General features: G+C 36.9%; 1 protein-coding gene across 2 annotated transcripts in view; it reads left to right on the top strand.

The window, feature by feature from the left end:
* Rassf (Ras association family member) overlaps positions 1-19,292 on the top strand; it is a 203,694-nt gene extending 184,402 nt beyond the window's left edge. Inside the window, exons 12-16 of one of the 2 annotated variants that reach the window (XR_012479701.1) lie at positions 5,061-5,210; positions 16,888-17,509; positions 17,569-18,361; positions 18,459-18,578; positions 18,889-19,291. The gene's annotated coding sequence lies outside the window, so the exon portion shown is untranslated. Of the gene's footprint in view, positions 1-5,060; positions 5,211-16,887; positions 17,510-17,568; positions 18,362-18,458; positions 18,579-18,888 lie in introns of both variants that reach the window. The other variant, XR_012479702.1, reaches the window with a different exon arrangement.
* The last annotated feature ends 480 nt before the right edge of the window (positions 19,293-19,772 follow it).

The raw sequence follows: 19,772 nt of genomic DNA, 5'->3' as shown, positions 1-19,772 counted from the left end.
GTGTGTGTATGTGTGTGTATGTGTATATATATATATATATATATATATATATATATATATATATATATATATATATATATATATATATGTGTGTGTGTGCTCGAAAGGGTGGATTCCTTTAATACTGTAACGCTTATATAGACTGAGTATGTGGATGTGTGCGATGTATACAGAACCCTCAGGTCCTCCTCACAAAGAGCATCACAAATAGAACCAGCATCAAGTATGAGTAGAGAGAATAGCCGTCGTCCGTTCCCCGAAATGATGTCCTTTGAAGAGAATCTCAAGCAAAGGTGTAGTGTGTGTAGTCTGTACTCGTCGACTAGACGTAGACGTACTGATTGTTATCCACCGACCTAAACCACACACTCCTCTTTTATGAGGGTCGTCAAATATTTTATATTTTTATTTAACTTATTTCTTTTTTTGATCCATACATTTAATAAAATGACTTTTGCATGACGACTGCTTTCTTCTTTTTCGTACCATCAGAGGTTGTAAACTTTTTTATTATTTCAAATGAAAAATATGTCAGTTGAGCTTTAAAGTTAATTGAATTGAAGAAATGAAGCTGTAAATTTGGCGATGGAAAATTATTGTTCCTTTTTATGAGACGTAAATTGGTGAAACTGTCAGCGAAAAAGGGATTTTTTTTTTTGTTTTTTGTTTGGATCAGTGGCTTCAAGATTATCGCTTTGGTTTGTGATGAGTTTAAGACGATAAACTTTGTTGTGGAATAGTACGTACTGAGTTTCCTTGTATCGACAATCATCTTGAGTTAGTATAGGTATTTCTTCAGTCTCATCATTCAATGGAGTACTATTACAGTAACTTACTTATCGAAGTGCTGATGTATTGACGTGACAGTAACAGCCTATTTTAGAATATATGTGAGTGTATATGTATAGATATGTGTATAAATGTTCGTAGATTCAGTAGAAGCCTAGTGTAGCCGAAGAAACTACCTTGCATTGGTTTCCGCGGAGAATCCGAAACCAACTTGAATAAGTCAAGAGTAGCTTTATAGAGCAGTCGTGAAAGTAAATGAGAAAGAGAAAGAGGAAGAGCAAAAGCAAAAGCAACTTGACTAGATATATATAACAAGAGAAAATGAGAATGAGAGAGAGGAGATACTGCACGACTTGTCGTTCTTAGCAAGTGAGGGCTTGCTCGTAACTGCAAAGCGTACGTCTCATTAATAATGGAGACAATTCTATTACGCTGTCTCTTGTAGACCCCGAACGGGTGAAAGAGGAAAACATATCAACGCACATTGCACATACATACACACACACACACACACACACACACACACATATATATATATATATATATATATATATATATATATATATATATATATATATATATATATACTAGTGCCAGTCTTATGTGAATTGAGTACCAGTATAGCAAGAATACTATAAAAGAATAAAATAATCAATACCATGTATTCTTGTAGAATGTGGAATAAAATGAAAGAGAAGCATTAGATCAAATGACGCGTGAAAGACAATCCGTATTTCGTACTCGGATGGTTTTATTTTAGGAAAAAAAAAATATCTATTTTTTCTAGTTTTGCTCAACTGAATACACAAAAATTATGGGTGCATTGATATTATAAAATTTTGGATTGTCGAGTCATAAAATTGTAAGTGGAAAAATATACATTGTTTAGCTGATTTTTTTTTTTTATTTTAAAAATAGTTAATAACATAAATGATAAAATTTTTCCGTAAAATAATAAAATTTCAATTAAATTATTCAAAATAAAATAATATCAATCGTACTATTAAGCTACAAAAAAAAAATTAATTTCTAGGAATATTTATTAAGGATTCGATTTATACTCCAGCTTCTTGGTAAAAAAAAAAAAAAAAAAGGACCTTTGAATTATTAATTAAATAAGGGAAAAAATTATTCATAAGAGATTGGAAGACGCTGTGATTCATACTATTAGTAATAATATTTTCTTGATTCAAGTTTCAAATTTAAAATGACCTAAACTTTGTAAAATGAATGAAAATGTAAGCTTGCTATTAATATAATTATTGGCGCCACTTGTATCCTTGCAATTTACAGTAGCGTCATTATTTTCAGCAAGACGGTTTAAAAAGACTTATCCATAATAGCATGTATAGCATGACGCTTATATCATGAGATAATAGCATAATCAACTCTTCGGCACCTCAATCAACCCCCACAAGGAGAATTAACTTCTCTACATACATTCATGATGATGCACACAATCATAATTTCGAGTTCTGTGTATACGTGTATATTTATGTGTATGCAAGTCTCGACAGGATTGAAAAAAGAAGAGTCTCTCTTCAATATATAACATAATAATACGTGCAAGTGCGTGTAGATTTAACCTCAGTAAAATTCTCACAGACTGAAAAGCGCGTGTGGCGCCATGTAATTCCGGGTTTAAGGACCATCAGTCTATACATGATGCTGAGTATAATATATCTAACCAAAGTACGAGATACTAGAAAATTTAATTCTTCATAATAAAAATATATTAAAATTTATACCAAATAATAATCATAATAAACTGATTAATAAAACATTTGTGCGCCAAATATTTACCAAGTGACGTCTCAATTTTAAAAATTTTTCATAAAACTAGGTTAATTACTCTCATGTAAATCTTGAGTAATAAATTAAACAAGAATTTGTTAAAACTGCTATTTAAAAAAATTTAATAACTCCGTCATATAAAAGAGCTATAATTAATCATTCAAGCATCATATATTGACTATCAAAATAATAATAACAACAATAATGTAAACTGAACTCTAAAGTAAACTTCTCAATAAGTTATCCAAATCCGGTGGATTTAGAAGTAAAAGCCAGTTGATCAAGATTAATAACATATTACACGAATGCACTTGATATTTCGGGCGCTTGAACGAGCACTTTAATACACAATACTAACCCTTATATGATTAATGGCCGACAATATCAAGGACGTGGATGTTAGATGCGGTATATATGACAAACTGTGCTGGAAATAGCGACATATAACGGTTAATATACCCAGGGAATTTAGTAAGACGAATAATGCATCAGAACAACTCGCCGGCGGAATAGAAACGAAAATGATAAATACAGCTAGAGTCCCGGTCCTCATCCTGGAAATCATTCCATGATTCCTTACTCAGGGTAACAGTAAAGACACTGAGACTGAGACTGACTGAGGATACAGATTTAAGTAAAATGTCTAAAATACCCAGGACAGTAGTGGAGACATTTCTGGAGGATTGAGAAATGATAGTGGATCTGGACCTCGCATCACGTTTAGTTGGGTTTTGTTTAGAAAGGGAATGGAATGAAGAACACATACACATGAACATGTCATATTGGTGTGTAATGTACAGTATCATACATGATATGGTGTGGTATCAACCTGAGTAGATAGATATATAGAAGAGAAGTAAAGTAAAGGCACACAGACGGTGATATCGACCGCCGGACCTGCCTCACACCATTAATTTTCTCTGTCTTTCTTACGCTCTTTTTCTTTGGCTCTTTCTTTTGTTTTATTCAATACAACTACGTCACAGTTGGCCCGCACTCTCTGTCGTCAGCACAATGAGTTGTGTCCTACTGCTATAACTACTTACATTCACCGAAACTTCACTTGGCCCTTATATTTACCAGTATGAGGGAGATGTTTTAGTTAGGTGTGTTTGTGAAGATTGATATCTTAATCACACAAATTTTTGCTTAACATATGATATGATTTGTTTTCATTAGATCTAAAAAAAAAAAAAAAAAACTACATACAAAAAAATGTTTTTTGGATGTAGATTTTTTGAAATAACTTTTAAACGTTTTTACCGATTGATTTCAAAAATTAATCAGCTTTTAACCGTATAAAACCATGACGCTTGGCTCTAAGAACGTCAAAATCGGTTCATTGATTCAAGAGGAATCGTTGACGAAAAATTTGGAAAAAAGTGTTTTTTTTTTTACACAACTCCGACATTTATTTTTGTATTATTTTTTGTACTTAGAAAATTCCATCAAATACCACCAAGCAAGTCATAATCGAGCAAAGCGTTTAAAAATTTTTTTTAAGCTCGAATTTTAAATAGAGATTTTTTTAAGCTCTATTAATTTTCTTCAATTAAAAGTTATAAATATTTTAAAACAAAAGTTAAATTTTGAAAAAAAGTATTTATTCGAACTAAGTTATTTTTCTCTGTGCAAGCGCATTGCACGCGTACGCAGATATCAAGGTTCACTGATTATGTGAATATACATACATATATACATTTGCATATGGGTGTATGTAGATAAATTGACGCACACGCATTTACCTTGAGAGACCTAAAGCACTTGAGCTCATTCACGTGTGCGATGAAATCTTGCGCTTACGTACAAAAGCACCCAGGAATTAACGCCACACAGATTACAAAGAGATAAGCTAAATTCTAACTGACGGTTTACTTGATTATTTAAATTATATTACGCTGTAATTTTATTTATTTCTGAGTTTAAACGGAGATGAAGAAGGTTGAGCTTAAGCAATCATTATTGAGATATTTTATAATACTTGAAAAAATTACACAGTGATATAAATTTTTTATTAGATCTAGAAAAATTTGAATAATCTAAACAGCGACGCTTATTGGAAAAATTATCCTCATCTATTATGTATTATTTTTACACCCCCTCAGTCCTATTATCGGTCTCTTATAGACTCACTTCGAATCAGTTTTTTCACACGCAATGTAAATATTCTATGTATTATATTACTTTGTTGTTTCTAGAAAGAAGCTTTAGGTGTAATAAAAAATATGGTAAGTATAAAATAAATTATAGCTCAAGAAAGTAGAGATACTACTTTAATATGAAGTCAAACTAAACAGTAAAAATACTTTTATCAATATTTCAATTATTATAAATAGCCTTTAGTATATGTGTGCAAAAGTAGATTTATTAAGAAAAGATTTTATAAAACTTCCCATAATTTTTTTTACCGTTAAATCTGATAAAAATGCATTCATTTATAAGAAAAAAATACAAAATCTCTTATTTGATTATTCTAGATACTCAATTTTAAACATTATATGCCGTCCAAGTCAGCTGAAAAAGGGCAAACTCCAAAATAGGACTCTAAGATGACCTTCCCATTGATATGGCGCTGTCATAGTCAGCAACAGGGCAGTAAACACCCCAGACATGTAGGATCTCGGGTGGTAAGCATCGATAGCTCATGCAGCGTCACAACATCCCCCATGACTGGTCTGTCGTTAAACGGAGCAACAATAAGAGGGAGAACTTCTCCATGTAGGGTCGTCTCGTACCTGGTCTAGACGTGAGCTCCGGTCGTAAAAGTCCCTCTATCCCCTGTACACTGTATTCCACCTATCTATTCTACCCAAGATGCGCTCACTGGAATATATTCACCCTTACTCTTTAACCCCTCACCCCTTCCTCGATCTTCTCCTTCACTATCCGTGTGTTCTTTATTTTATCTGACATTTCAACCGAAGTTATGACTATGATATGGAAACCCCACTTGAGTATATGACTCTCATGTTTCATCTCTTTCTATTTTATTTTTCAGCATTCCTTCTTTCATTTTTCATGCACTCTTTCTTGCTTCAATACTGTTTTCAAGACCTTAAAGAGCTCGTGGGACATGCTGCAGCAATACAATGCCCATCATCCAATTCGTTATAATGTCCAAGAATAACAAAAACTCTAAACAAATAAATAAAATGTTATTTCACTTAAATTATTTCCGTTAACGCCAATGATGAATAGACGCTAAGCATATCTTGGATATTTTTTTAATAAAAAATAAGTATCGAGTAAAAGTGGACTCGGCTTAAACAAACAATAGTTAAACGCGGTGAACTCAAGGGTACGGCAATAAAAATCAAAGTGAAGTGAAGAGAAGAAATATATTATTATAATATAAATAGACATAGACATAGACAGAGTAATGATGTGGATGATAATAGGCATTAAAGATACGCTCGATGTTCGCAAACAATATTTGTATATATAAATATAATAATAATAAAGTGTTGAAGCTGAGTATGTGAGTATGGGAGTAGAACAGGATAGTTAACGCTTACGAGAGCTAGCAGGAAAATATTCCCGGTGTGCTCTCCATCTCGGTAGCATTTTCTCTCTACTCTATAGTACTCTCAACTATATACACTATTATATACGCCGATAGTCGTTAAACAGTACCCAACCCTTGTTGCCGCGATACGAGGAACATACATAGGTTGACGACGCAGTCTCTACCTCGTCTAGACGCACCCCCGGTGCTCCCACTGATATATCCATTGCCACTCACACAATCCAGAATTTACTGGCATCGCGTTAATGCCGTACCACGTACACCACGTACCCAGTAACGCGACCTCACAAACAGCATGTCCTCCTTTTTCTACTCGCTCTTTGTTCAAAACCCCTTTACTTATTTTATCTTCTCTCTTGCTCGCAACTTTTCACCAATCTTCCGTCCCCGTTTCTCTTTTCTCTTACTCTATCTTGCTTCTGTAAATATACACATGGACAGGCGAAAACACCGTTAAATCTCGCACACAAAAGCTCGTACTGTGGTTCGATGGAAAAAGTGTTTCCGTGGTGCACATTAGACACACACATACAAACCCACACACACAGCCATTGTCATCATTTCTTTCCTGTTGATCTTTCGTTTTATTTTATTTATTTTTGTTTTTTATTGCTAAGTATCGAGGTTATGACCAACAAATTAAACGCTTCAATGTCGACTATATTAATTAGAATGATCCAAGATAACGAAGTTTAAGAAAATGCAGCAATAGTTTCTCAATTGATTAATGACATTAAAATACCAAACAAGAAAAATATTAACACGTTTTTCTAAAAGCTCTCATTAAGCTCTCTTAGATATATCTAAGGGGAAGGAGGAGAAAAAATGTCTTGGTTGAAAAATTGAAAAATTGAAAAATTGAAAAATTGATATAGTCTATGACGTGGAATGCTGCCATTGCCGAATCCCCTGGGTACGGACAAGTGTGTTGAATTTCCGAAATAGCCAATTAAAATAGATCGCCAGATCCCAGGAGTAAAGTTGATCATATACATTAAACCCATGATTTAAGATCCTCCTGGGGATTAGCAGCTGACACTTGAGGATTTGCGAGAATACTTCGACACGCTACCATCCTAGTCTACTTATTATTACCCACCCATAGACAAAGAGATTACCTTAGTACATACTTCTGTTGTAGCCATATGAATAAATCATCATAGACCATAGCATCATGCACATTTGCATTGCTTAGTTATGTGTTACAACTCTCCTTAAAAGTGCCAAAACCCCTAATTACTAATCGTAATTGTAATTAAAATTGCTGTTTCATCCTCATCAAAGCCATTAGTACATCAAACATCCGAATAATCTCCAACCATCCGTTAATTTACTCAATTCCGTCAAAGCTCATTCCGAGAAATCAGATAGCAGATCGGCAAAACCAATTTTGCCTTCAATGAGAAAACATTAATATCAGTAGCTTTCAGTCAAGAATTGATGCACATCGTACCAGCATCAGACAGTACCTGCAGCGACGTTCGATGGCGGCTACAATTGATCGCAAACTGTCATTGGTGATAGGAGACCGACAGTGTAGCCATCTAACGTTTCTGGTGCGAAAGATCCGACAGTGTTCTGTGCGATTCCCTCACACATTTGGTATGAAAGCGTTCTAAACTTTACACGCACTTGATACTAGCTCTCGCTGTACAGTGCACTCATACAAGTACAGCCCCAGACCAACACCTATAGCCAAACTTTCGACATATACTCTGGACTACCATCTCAAAACTCACACTACAATCTTCTCCCATTATAGCTATCCCTTTGGCTTCATGTGCGTTATCCTCAGGACTGACGACTCACCTATCCTTCGACCCACTACTACAATCGCTGTTACTATTACTATTACTACTACCGTAGCCCAGCAACTTTGGCTCATACACATCACACAAACTAACCGCCTCACAAAAACAAGTTCGGGGGCTTGACGCAGACACTTGCGAAATTACGGCCTTCGCTTACGTCTGGATGCATTGCTCGAGTGAACGGGCGAGCGCCAACGGACAAGCAGGGTTTATAGAGCCGCAGGTACACACATAACAGCCCACCGGGTTCGTATTTGGAAGCATATCAATTTTAGTATCAGTATTAGTAGGGTAGCAGTGGTGGTAGTGATGGCCGCGTGGTTGAAGCAGCTCTGTAGTTGTAGGAGTAGTCGATCCTCTAAAAGGGGATGAGTTTTAGTCAAGAAGGTGTGGGTGGGCTTTAGGAATCGAGAGCTGAAGCGCAGGCGGGAGAGAGACGGAAGAGGGTTTTACGAGATAGAATTCATGGGATGAGAAAGGAAATACGAGGACAACGCACACACTGATGCGATTTTACTGTTTCGGAAGTCTAGCCGCTCCCGGCTATCCACCATCTCCTGTCGCTGCTTCGTCCTTGTCCTCGTCCTCTTACTCCCTCGCCTCGCCTCATCCCGGATTCATTCCACTCTTCCGGTGGTGGGCCCACCCCTAGTCGACGTTGTGGTAGTCGTAGTAGTCGGTTTATACGACCTTCTACCCCGTCGGGCAGACTAGCACACACCAAAGTCGTAAACCCTCTCGTCTTTCTCTATATCGTTCCTTCTCTCTTTCCCTCTAGCCGATTGCACCCTCTGACGTCGCTTGGGCAATCCCGACCCTCCTGATCCCCTCGCACCGCCTCTTCTACTTCAACTCACCCGACGCTAACTCACTCTACCCTTTGTCTTTGCGTCACTCTTCTTTCTCTTCCTCTTCTCTGCCTTCATCCCTGTCAGCCTCCTTTCTTCCTTCTCTCATTCCTTCTACTCGTTTTCGTGTTCACCCGTCTCTCTACCAACCAAATCCCAAACCATCGAGGCTCTATACCCTTCAGCCGGCACCAACACCGATACACAAGACCAATGTACCACTACCAGAACCAACGATTCACCATTACCATCATCATCCCCCTTCGCAGCTATTTCTCATACACTTTTTCTCTCTCACGATACTTCCGCGAATCCCAAAATGCACCAGCTCTTTCTCATTGTCCATCTGACACGCACGCATGCCAGTGCTTCTATTTCCCTGGGTACGGCCACGTACCTATTCCATATAACACAAATAGATAGATACAGATATAGATATAGATGCAGATGTATGCACACTACTTAGACCCATAATGGTACTTGGGTTCGGGCTTAGTTGTAAGGATTGCACATCAAAGCTCGAGTACAAGTCCACGGGATTTAGGTTCGAGGAATTAGAAGGATAGGAATAGAGAGCTGATGGATAAGAGAATAAATGGGCGGTTGGTTTATATTGAAGATCTTGTTACATTCACCGCTCATTCCATCAGAACCGCTTAATTTCTCTGGTGCTGCATGGCACCATCGCCCGATTATCTTCGTGGACGGTATTCATTTCCCCGTAAATTATATTCTGAATTCACCGAGACTTTTGATTGCTTCTCACCATCCATCAATAACGTATATATCATATAACGAATACAGCCGCAGAATCTTTTTGCTGAAATTGATGATTAAAAGTCTACGAAGCGTGATCCCGTCCGTCGTATCATGCATATCCACCAGTGGTCTTATCTCACGAGCACCCTCCATTCTTTCTCCAGTGGTACGCGTTTCGCTGCCGATAGCCAAATTGGAATTGAGATTCGTTGTCTTTTTTCGCTATCGACTAAATTACTTCTGTCTATGAGCCGTATTTTCATGCTACCTGAATAGAATATATTTATACATATCATGCATATACATTTATATATAATATTTATATGTATATATGAAATGCAATATACCGAGATATGGTAATGCCCGAATTTTTTAAACTTCAATTAGATATCGGAATGAACGAATATGCTCGAATCTAAAAAAAAAGCTCTTTTTCTGTAAAATGCCTGAGAAAAATCTTCCATCTCTAATATATTTTGTCTAAATATGCATTTATTGGAAGATACTTCTAATAATTTAATGATTTTCCTGATCAGAGCGTTCCAATCACAATTAAAACAATAATTTTCCATCTCTATCACATTTAGCTACTACCTCAACATTTGACTCAATTGAAACAGTATGTGTGATGACCTGGGTGACTGTTCGTTATCTCTCAGTTTTATTTTTGGCAAGAATAAATTTTAATAAAATTAATGGTAAATCAAGCTTTGCGATCATAAACTGTAACATCTTTCACTGGTGAGGGAGTCAACGACTAGCTAGTAAAATCCATGAAAACAGGCATGGACAGACTTGTCTCTCATCTCGAACGATTAATGGGTCACGAGACGTAACTAACTATAAATTGATAAGAGCCAGCTTCAACCCGCCTCCGCCGTGTCTCATCCTCTCTATCTGCTCCTCTGCCTCAGCCCCAGCCCCTGTCTCTCAACTCTTGTCGCCGTTATCTTCTGCTCTCTCTCCTTCTCTTTCTACGCCTATTCTGTCTTTGCTATTCGTCAGACCGAGAATTACTGTACCATTGAAATTTCCATTCGAGTTATTTCCTGCTGTTCGTGTCTACCAACCCATTATAATATCTCCTTGGAAAATATATAATTGTTCTCCATTCCATCGCTATTGGTTACACGAAATATCTAACTCAAACTATCTTAATTTTACATTAATTTTTAAAAACCCACTCATCAATAAAGAGCTCCATATCTCAGAGCTAAACACTAGTATGCAGTAATCTGTTAGTTTTTATTTAGTTTTTTTTTTTTTTTTTTTCCCGTCACAAACGAGCCGTCTGTATGGCAACAAAAGTGTCTTATCAATTTTTTTCTTCAGCGTTATAACCCCGTATCTTTCACATTTTCTTGGTACTTTCCCTCAATGCTATAGCAGGACGAGTTTTAAAAAAAAGTCTCTAAATCCTGGTGCTCGTTAACGTCGATGCTCTTTCCAGAGGGTCCATTACGCAGCGCTCCAGGAGTACAGAGGATGAAGCTCAAAAGTTGAGAATGAAAATGAGTGGTGATTCTGTATAGGTCTGATATCCACACACAGACTTAGACACTTTTATACATTTATATATACCGAAAGAGAATCTTTATGCCCGAAGAGGAGCAAAAGCGAAGGCTGAGTGGATGACGAAACGACGATACCTTATCTGTTGGCGTGCAGCTGAAGTAAAAAGGCCATCGGTGGAAGGAAAAATGGTAGCACCGGATGAGGATGAACGTCAGGATGAGGATAAAGGAGTAAGAGGATACTGTGGAGAGTCTAGGGTACGTGGGGAAAGGAAGAAAGTTCCTCGCTAAGTCGGGCTTTGACATTGACTAAACGAGACAGCGAGATGGCGTCCAATAGCAAGATCACTCTATGCGTTTGCTCCTTATTTCTCTTGAAAATTTCAGAAAAGCTCTTTCTTCGTTCCTGCTGTTTCTTTTATCGAGCTCTTTTCCCACTGTAATCACTGCGCCAGAGAACACTTTCGGGAGTTGGGTATTTAATCCACCAACTACAAATCCTTGAATTCATTTCATTTACTAACTATCTTTGTGTCAACTTCATCATTTTTGTATCATCACAATATTTATTGTCACACGAATCAATTGAATCAAAAATGTCTTAATAATCTCATTTTTTATAATATATCCAAAATGTATGCTTTAATGTTGCATTTACATTTAAATAAATAATAAATTTTCACCTCAAAAATCATTAAAAAGATACTAACAAAGACATTTTATGGTTATGCATGAAACATTCCTTTTGTATTATACCGTCAAACTCAGAGCGTAAGCCCTTTCCTAGTACGTCACCGCCATAACTTTACTCTTAAACCAGTAGCAAAGTGCTTGAGGTAACAAATGTAAACTTGACTTACCAGATCAATAACAACATATGACCAAGTGAGCAAAATAGTAGGCTTATTAATAGAGTTTAGATCTATATAGGTTGATTAAAAGGTACCAGAGCACTTTGATTAATCAATCAGGGCGAATGGTGTCTGACAGGAAATGAATAAGCCCAATTGAACAAGTTAACAGTGAGAAGCCAGTTTTGGTGGTGCTTTAGTTAAGTTACTCTTAGTGGAAGTAGTTTGCGGTGATTGCATGCGATGATAGCTAAAGGGTGAAAAGGATCGAATTTATAAATTGGCTGGTCAATAAGTTAAGTGTCAAGCCCAGTTAGAGTATTCGCGTCCGAATTGTGGCTCAAACAGTAAGAAGGGGGTCCAGGGACCAGTGAGGTCGGATCAATACAATCGCTAATCCGGTGCATTGTGAGCCGAGGCGTGGCGTAGCAAAGAGACGAAGAGCAAGAGGAGGAGGAGGAGGAGGAGGAGGAGGAGGAGAAGAAGGAGGTGAGTGAGGTAGCTGTCTTGCCTTCATACCCCTTAGCTAACCACCGTCTTTCTCTGGCGTGCCTGGATAGTTTCAGGCAGCCCTTGTTGTCGTTGTCCTCCTCAGTCCTCTCAGACGCCTCTGTCACCCACTGCCCCTCTGTTATCCCTCGAAGTTGCCGTCGGCGTCTCGGCCTCTGACGCCGTAACGCCCTCCACGTCTGTACCCGAACTATTTCCCATCCACCTCTGTGCTACTGCACCACTACTCTGCCAGCAGCGTCATCGCCGTCTCAACTCAGCTACAGTTGCTGTTACAGTTACAGTTACAATTGGAGTTATATCTACAGCACCTAGAGGAGCTCGCTCAAATAAAACCACCCCCCGGGTATCCTTTTGCCACAGCTCACAACGTCTTCCCGTGCTTCCGGTTTTAAATCCTTAACCTATCCCTCGAGAAACCCCTGCACCAACAAGCCCCAGGGTCCAATCGTAACAAGACAGCCAACGATCCACGGCCCTAAGATATCTATATCCAGTATATCTAGTATCCAATACTTTGCTTCCACCAAGCTAACAGAGCAAAAAGCAAAAGTTATATAACGTACATGAAAATACAAACGAAAAATAACCAATTCATCTTATTGTCAGCTTAGATCGCAACGACCTTTTTTTCAAGGATGGTTATTTGGTTTGTTCAATGGTTTAGATGGTGGTATGGTGACAGAGGATGAATCCTCAGTCCAATGATGCATTCATGAGTGAATGTTTCTGCACATTAAGAATCGGTGATTTATTAGACCTGAATAAAGAGCGATGAGCGAGGAAGAGATTCACGCGGTAATAAAATGTGTGTTGGAATTATATTTGGTAAGATACAGTGTGATCCTGGTGAGCATGATAAGCGAGATAAAAAGATCGCCGACGGCCGATAAATCGGATAAGACACCGAGGATGGATCACACCGAGTTTCTTTACTTATATGTACATCCACATTCACACACGCGTACAACACTAATGGCGTCTTTTTCTTACCTATGAGAGAACCAACAAACTAAGCTTACCAGCAACTTAAGTTTAGAGACGCAATCTGTCTCTTTTTATCTCACTCCTCTTAATCTTTAGCGTGCTACTCTTTAGCGTGTAGTGGGCAAAGATGACTTATGCCCTGCCGACGCATTACCGCATTTCTCACGGTTATATCCTAGTAACGTATCTTACTTTAGACCTTAGCGTTCTTTCTCTTTTTAGATTTTTGACTCTGGTTCTCTGGTTCTCTGGTTCCCTAGTGTTGTACTGCCAGAAGTGAGGGGCCGCTCTGGATATATAAACTCTTATGAAAATTTATTCACTGTTAGACTCGACAGCAACGGCGCCAGGGATATGCTCTAACCGAAATGTCCTTTGGCTAGCTCTAGCTCAGAGGCTCTCGTAAGTAGGATACAGTACACCGCTTTGCTCGCTACAGATTTCAGTCCCAAGTGTTATGCAACCGTTCTCTCAGAGCATACAATATTTCCCAACAGGAACAAGAAAAGACAAATACATAATAGTGATGTATGCGTATTATATTCGCTAGCAGGATAAACCAGAAAGAGATAAATATATACGAACTGGGGATTTCTCAGCATGATGCTACTGCACTCTTGATACCACCACAAACTTCTAGGGGGTCAAACACGTTTGCTATGTTAGATCGCACCGCCTGCACATGGAACGGTGATAAACTCGATAGATCTTTAATATAGCCACGGGAATAAGTGACCGCGTAACGAGGAACACGCGCTCGCACTCTAGACTCTACAAACTCAACTTCTATCCAGGTAAATATATACTCCATACATACATATAAATAAAATATATATATATATATATATATATATATATATATATATATATATACATTGCATACATATATTGCAGAACCAACTGAACTGGCGCGTTTATCGGCTGCCATTAATTCCGAACGTGCGCGGAAGAAGTACATGATTACCCAATCAAGATGTAATCGCTTACGAATCAAAGAGGCCCCGATCTGGCGTTTGCCAGTTAGCTTGCCCACGACTACATACATGCCGATAACTGCTGAAAATTATGACGTGAAAGGGATCCACTTCAATTTAACAGCGTACAAAGTTCATTGAAAGACCAAGAGGAAGACTCAGCCTGAGGTTAAAGTGTTGCCGATACTAATCTCTCTTTTGTGTTTGTTACAACATTATAAAATGCTTTAATGCTTTATTTAATGGCACTGTCTGAGTGAGACAAGATTTTTTCCCCAGCCAGATACACTCTGATAGACCAAACTCTGTGTTAAGTTACGTGTTAAGAAGGCATACGGTGAAAGGATCTACGAATGTGTGTCGAGTGTCGGTCGGAGGATCGAGCTGCTAAGTGACAGGCGGAAATGAATGTGTAATAAGTCCAGGTCGTCATGGCAGCACCCCTCGCCGGTAATAATTACACACCGAGCATAACAATGGTATTCCTATGCACAATGTGGATCTCGACCTCGAAGAACGAGGGTTACGTCGCTGCACTTACAGCGAGTCCGTCCCATTGGCTAGCTCAACCCTCTGGTCTCCTGTCTACAACCACCCCTGTATCCTTCCTCAGGACCGCCTACTATACTGCTTGACTCTTCAGTGAGATGGATCCGAACAAACTGGCTCTCACCGTCACCGATTTATCCAGAACTGTGTTACTCGAATAAACTACTCATCCGAGTCCAAAGTGGTTATTATAATCCACTATTCTTACTCTAACCAACACTAATACAGAGATAATTTTGTCACTAAATTTAAAGTATGCCCTGAAATAGAGCAAGGACAAACGTGCCATTATTTTGCCGCAGTAACCTGGTATAGACGCATAAATACCTAGGGGTTTATAACAACCGGGTGATGAGTGTTTACGAGAATACCAACGGCTATATGGAGGTTACACTTATAGGGTATTGTGTTGGCTCGGTTATACTGTGTACCCTAGTATAAATATAATATATGTTTAATACATATACACTCCCTTACCACAGCGGGCAGAGATTGCAGTGCGGTGGTTCTCTTTCTCTCGACATCCAAACTTTAAGAAAGTGCTATAAATTTATCATTACATGATAACAAACTCTGGAACATCTCTCTTCTGACCGCCATACACGACTACTACAATTTACTATTCCTCTTTGAATAACTAACTCGTATGTTTGTTTGCTAATTATTTTTACAAAAAAAAAAAAAAAAATCACTTTTTTAATGTAGAGCCGAGCAAATTATACGATATAACAAACATAAAAATTTATAAAGAAGTATAATAACATAAGCTTAAATTTTATACAAAATGTAGTCGATTATTAACACACCCTTTTTTCTAGGGGTTTATACATTGTTTCCCTAGTACATTATCTTTTCTGAACAGTAGAAATAAAATATTAATGTTGAAAAAGCACCTTATAATATATCGACAGAAGAAACTACAGTGAACTATAAGGCGTGTAAGAATAAACGTAATAATTGGCTAGAAAAAAAAAGAAAAAAAAAACTATTAATTCGCTGAAAATAAAAGAAAGTTCGAGCATGTATTGTAATATTAACAGGCGCTGGTTAATTTATAAACTGATTGCTTGACGATTATAGGAAATGTAGTTTCGAGATGGAGAGTATGGTAACACGGTGAAATCACACATATACATAACATAGTGAATACCTAGGTCGTAGAATATGCGAACATATCCAGTAACTCTAATTTCTACTTCTCTTCCCATTTTCGTTAGCTAGTTCTACAGCTCGCCTGCTAAAAGCTTGCGCGTGCTTTGCTGGGTGAATTGGTTATTGATATTTGCCATTTGGAATAGGAAGTTCAAGTATTAGAAGATATACCTATACAGAGGGAGGTACGACCAACGTAGGCAACATTACTATTTAATACCTTCGACCTGTGTGGGAAGTCCAGATCTGCGTTCATACCTACGAGCTCTATATCGATATACATATACATATATTGCCCATTGTTTTCCATCAGCAACCTCTTTAACTGCTGTTGGCATTACTAGCTCAACGTCCGGCGTTGTATTTTCCCCTGGCTGAGCCGAGTTCTCTTTCTATCACTCGTACATCTGTTCCATCCTCTCAGTACTCGAGTTCTTTCTTTATTTATTTTTCATCCGTCTTTCCTATATTCCTATATTCCATCATTTCCTCGTCTATTCAATTTAAACATATACCGGTATATACCCATCTATCTTTTTCGCATCCCTGGCCACCGTCCACTACACACACACACACTCACACACCTATATATGTATATTACTCTACACATACTATCTCTATAGCTATACGTTATTTTTCTCGTTTATCTTTTATTCGCGGCAACTACTCGAACTTCAATTAATTTCGGTGATTCAAAAACCCAAGCGTTTTTCCAATTTCAAATTTTCTCCGCGATCACAGTCGCCTCGGCGGTAAAAAAAACCACCACACTCTTTATTTTAATCATTTAATTGTTTTTTTACAAGAATTTTTTTTTTTTTAGGTCTACGCTTTTTATCCTTCCACCCTCTTATGGCTGAAGCCAGTGGGAATGAAGAACGCGGACGGAATCTCAAATAAGAGGACAGTCCGACTCTCGTTAAAAATCAATTACCGGTTGTACGCGTACCAGGGATATTTTAAACTCTTGACTCTTTTATTAAATCAAAAAATTTAACTACTAAACATTAACTCTCTTTAAGAATTAATTAAATAAAAAGATTGCTGTAATAAAAAAACCAAAAAAAGAAAATTAATTTAATTTACGCCAAAAATTTTAAAACCAAAAATATTATCTTAATTTAGAAATTAAATTAATATACTGAAAAAAAAAAAAAAAAAATTTATTTTACTCTAGAGAAAAATTGATGAACCAAGAAAATCATTGTAAAGAGTTTCATTGGCTCGAATCCAGTAAAATTGGATTGACAAAAGAAAACTATCTCAAAAATTTTTTCCCTAAACAAAGAAAATAAAGCTCTTCAAAATAATTTTCTTGTTTCAAAAATTTTTATTTTGAGTTAAGTTAATTTTTTTTTCTCGATCAATTATCAATAGAAAAAAAAATTTTTTTCTTTTTCCAATTAAACCTTTGATAGCTCAGTGACAAAAAAAAAGCAATAAAGGTATGTATTATAATGAATCAATGTCACTTAATGCGACTTACACAAGTTCTCAATTGCAGCCAAGTGTCGAGACAATTGAAAAGCTAAATAAAACGAAAAAAGTAAAATCGCTGACGCATTTATCCGGATCGATCGATGGACTCGTTGGTTTATGGCTCGGGTACGACAAAGAACGATATATCCGTCGTGTTGACGGAAGTGAGAGTCGCTGCACGTGTGATAAGAGTAGGAAGCAAGCAAAGGCTAGTATGGGGACTTTTGATCTTGGTTAACTCTCTGGTGTGACCCCCGCCAGCCCAAGAGCCGATTGATTTACAATAGGCGGAGGTGTGCCGGAATACGACACCCAATATCGTGCCAATAGTCAAGAGACTCACGGACAATTATCGTCCATGTGCCCGGCTGGACAAAGAACGGGGGTGTAACACTCGCACACATACGCACACCATCCAATAATCCATGATACATAAATAAGCTCATGCACATGGTTAATCAATCGTTTATGTTTAGCACTAGTCTCCAAGACGCTTTCCAATCCAATGGAGACTATAAAAGTGTGAGCAGTACAACAACAAACCCTGGAGGCAAGACACACTCTTTAACACTCTTCCATACGCAGCTGACGCGTCTCATGTATTTAGAAGTCGCGTGGGTAATGATGCGTGGGCCTACCGCAAATATATATATTTATATTTATGAATATATATTTATATTTACACATTTAATGCACGCAACTCGTGGTATCTTTAGATTATTCCCAGACCAACCATTCAATTATAGTTTCCTTGTAAAGGAAGCCAATTTATTTGGATAAAAATTAAATCTCAATGCGACGCCGAGGAAAAAGCTGAGGTAAATATTTTTAATCGAACGTGCTGTTGACCTTCTCTGAAAAAACCAATCATAAGAATATAAATAAAAACACCATACATCTCTCCTTATTATTCAGAATTGCAAGTGATTGCTCGCACGTGATATTTAACGTCTGTTGCGGATATTATCGAGCCCATCGAGCAATTAATATGAATAAGAAAATAATCTGAGAAAATAACCTCGCATCAATAAATAAGTAAGTCTATTTAATTGACTAATTTATTAATTTATTTATGATTAAGACCAATGCGATGTTAAGTTTGAAATAAAGTGTAGATGTTTGATGTGTAATTTACAATTTATATAATTTAAATTTTTAATTGCATAGTTAATTAATTTATTTATTATTCTATCGGTCATTAGAAGTAATGAAGAAAATTACATATGGAAGTCGTTAAATATTTTCGAGATGATTGTATGTGAAAATAAATGGACGTCAGTCACGCTCACGTCCACGCAGATTCGTTTGATTTTTTATAAAATTTATACATATAGTAATTTCTCAGGTTTCTTGGCATACGGAGACAGAGCGCATTATAACAGAAGAGTTTTGATGTACCATACCCTCCGCTCGTAGGTCTCTAGAAGCAATGTAAAGGTCCTGAGGACATTCATGATGCAGTAATGAGCCCGTAAATACCCTGCAATCATCGAGGGCTATATGAGGAGTAACTACTCCGCCACACACGAGTAACTGCGCTGCAGAAAGACATTCGCCATTTTATCCGTCTTGGCATGGGTTATTTTTATTTATCGTCCTTTTTACAAACCGGCAGGTTTATAATACCTGGATGTCACGCCTCTGCGAGAAATAAACCGATATACTTAACCGTATTGTTGTTTGTTTATTTACACAGTCATCAACGTCGTCATCATCTATGTTATATTTTAATGTTTGTCTCTAAGCTTTAGATTTTAGACTTTGCATGACTTTAACATTTTGTCTTTTAGCTTTTAAATTGAATTATTAATGAAAATTTACGAATACTTTTTTATTTAAAAATTTCAATTTTTTTACTTCCAAATTTAATTATTTTGTGGTAAAAAATTGATGAATTAAAAATTTTCAAATTAATAACATTATTGTGAATAAAATACTTTTTTTTTGTTACGTAATAATTTTTATTAGTTTAGGGAAACGTTTTGTCCTTTGTAAAACTTTTTCAGGAGCTGTAATATCGAAAATAAAAATTTTATATAATTACATTAATATAAAAATTATTAAAAAGAGTACGATAAAAAATAACTGCAATTTTATATTAATGTAATTGTATAAATTTGTAATTTTTGTAGTTTTTGAAGTTCCGGTGCTTGATAAAATTCTGAGGGAAAAAATGTTGCAAAAAAATTAGGTTACAACAAAATGTATTTTATTTACAATAATATTATG

Source organism: Cotesia typhae, unplaced genomic scaffold (genome assembly GCF_013202065.1).
Source record: "Cotesia typhae breed Kobodo isofemale line unplaced genomic scaffold, CoteBio_Ctyphae contig_48, whole genome shotgun sequence".
Lineage (NCBI taxonomy): Eukaryota > Metazoa > Arthropoda > Insecta > Hymenoptera > Braconidae > Cotesia > Cotesia typhae.
Note: the sequence above shows the minus strand (reverse complement) of the source record. Positions and strands in the feature narration are given on the sequence as shown.